The following is a 2,004-nucleotide window of genomic DNA, read 5'->3' on the forward strand; positions in this document are numbered from 1 at the left end:
CCTAATAAAAATAGATCAACGGTCCTAGATGGATATGTCCATTGCTAAAAAATGCAGTTGTTGAAAGAGTCGATATGACTTGTAGCTAGAGGACGCCGACACCCCTCACTTCTTCTACACGTACTAAACAAACCCTATCTTATCCAACTCAATTTGCTTTAAGGTTTGTGTGTGAAAGAAGTAGTCTTAAAACCAAACACCACACTCTTCAACTTGAGAAATCAATAGTCCATTTACCTATGGATATCAACTCTATATACATCATACTTGATGTGTCAAGTTGATAATACTTACTAAACATATTTTAAATTACAATATTTGGTGCTTCACAGTCGGTTATGAAATTAATGTTCACCCATCCAATGCAATAAAAAGTATGTGAATGATGTTAACACACGTGTGTGTGTGTGAGAGAGAGAGAGAGAGAGATTAGAGTACATTTTGTCCTGATGTCCACCATAGTTCCACGATCAATACATCTAGGAGGAGACAATCAAAATACCGACAGAAAATAAATATTTAATATGTAAATGGTAGGTGACAAATCCAACCACAAAATTGTGCAAGCAACCCACTAGCTAGTTTTATTGAATATTAAAATGACATAGTTGATTTCTAAAACATACAAAATTTATTATCTCATCAACACATGATTATTTTGAGAACAATAAGGTTGAGATTTATCCACCCAAAATAGGGGAGATAACAAAACTATTGTGTTGTTGTTGCTGGTGTGCAATTAATCTTGCAGGGACAGTTGATGAAGCATTCTCCAAGATCTGGCCAGCACAAGTTATCTATTTGACAGCAGAATTCCTGTCCTGGGAGCTGGTGCCCATCTTTATAACAAGGGGGTCTGGTTACATGTCTTACTTTGCTCATCATCTTTCCCCCCTTGTTGTTTATGATTTCACCTAATTAACATAAAATAAAGAATATACTTGTCATCTCATCATATAAACAATAAAAGTCCACAATATCAATCCCCCAAAAAAATTGAGTTGTTAATTACCATATGTGCCTCCAAGACAAGTCAAACACACCACAAGAAGAAAAGAAAGTAGCACAAGTCCTTCCACATTGTTCCTCATGAACTTGGTCATCGTCACTAAGGAATAGAGGCTATTAATGGGTGGTACTCTTGTAAGCGGAGTTGATGACTGTATGACCGTGAAATGCTTGCTCCATGAATGGTTCATATATATATATATATATATATATATATATATATATATATATATATATATATATATATATATATAGGAAAAGCTTCTCCGCGTTGATGTGTGAAGTTATAGAAAATATTAATGCTTGGAGTTATGGCTTGTCTGAATTTCCAATTTTAGTTTCACTTCTAAAGATTCATGGTTCCTTCTAAAGTTTTTTTTCTCAAATTTATGCTTTGTTATAGCATGTAAGTTACTTTAATGCCCCCTCTAGAATTGACCGCTTTTTGTTTCCAAGGGGTAGAATTGACCTCTTAGAATGGGTAGCAAAAAACGGGTGCATGGTAATATTATGTTTAAGGCATTGATAATAATTGGTATAATATTAATAATTCCTATATATATGATGCCTTATCAGTAAATTATTAATTTCTCTCTTGGTATAAGAGAACAAAATTTAAAATTCAACAAGACTCGTCCACTTAACATTGGACTTGTTTTTTAATGTATATAAGAAATTGTTCTTAACTATATCAACAATTTACAGATACATTTTTTTTACTTTTATTCCACGAACATAGATTAATTATGGGATGGCCATTTTATAAATATAAGATGATGATTTATTTTCATATACATGAACATTTTATATCAAGGTACTTGAGCATTTTTTACATTTTTCTATACACAAAATTTTCTCCAATATTAATTCAATTTTGATTTCTTTAAATAGATTAGTTTCCCCAAAACGTTCTTTATTAGAATAGTGAAAATGTCGCACTTCACTACTGGAATCTAGCACTTTGCCATCTGCCATGGCAAATGGCAAAGGCATGGT

General features: G+C 32.6%; 1 long non-coding RNA gene across 1 annotated transcript; it reads right to left on the minus strand.

The window, feature by feature from the left end:
* Positions 1–558: 558 nt before the first annotated feature.
* On the minus strand, positions 559–1,178 carry LOC119304993. The gene is made up of 2 exons (XR_005148510.1): positions 1,013–1,178; positions 559–914 (listed from the first exon to the last, which is right to left on the minus strand). It is a non-coding gene; the product is annotated as an uncharacterized LOC119304993 (long non-coding RNA).
* Positions 1,179–2,004: the final 826 nt, after the last annotated feature.

The sequence above is a fragment of the Triticum dicoccoides genome, chromosome 5B (assembly GCF_002162155.2).
Source record: "Triticum dicoccoides isolate Atlit2015 ecotype Zavitan chromosome 5B, WEW_v2.0, whole genome shotgun sequence".
NCBI classification, from domain to species: Eukaryota; Viridiplantae; Streptophyta; class Magnoliopsida; order Poales; family Poaceae; genus Triticum; species Triticum dicoccoides.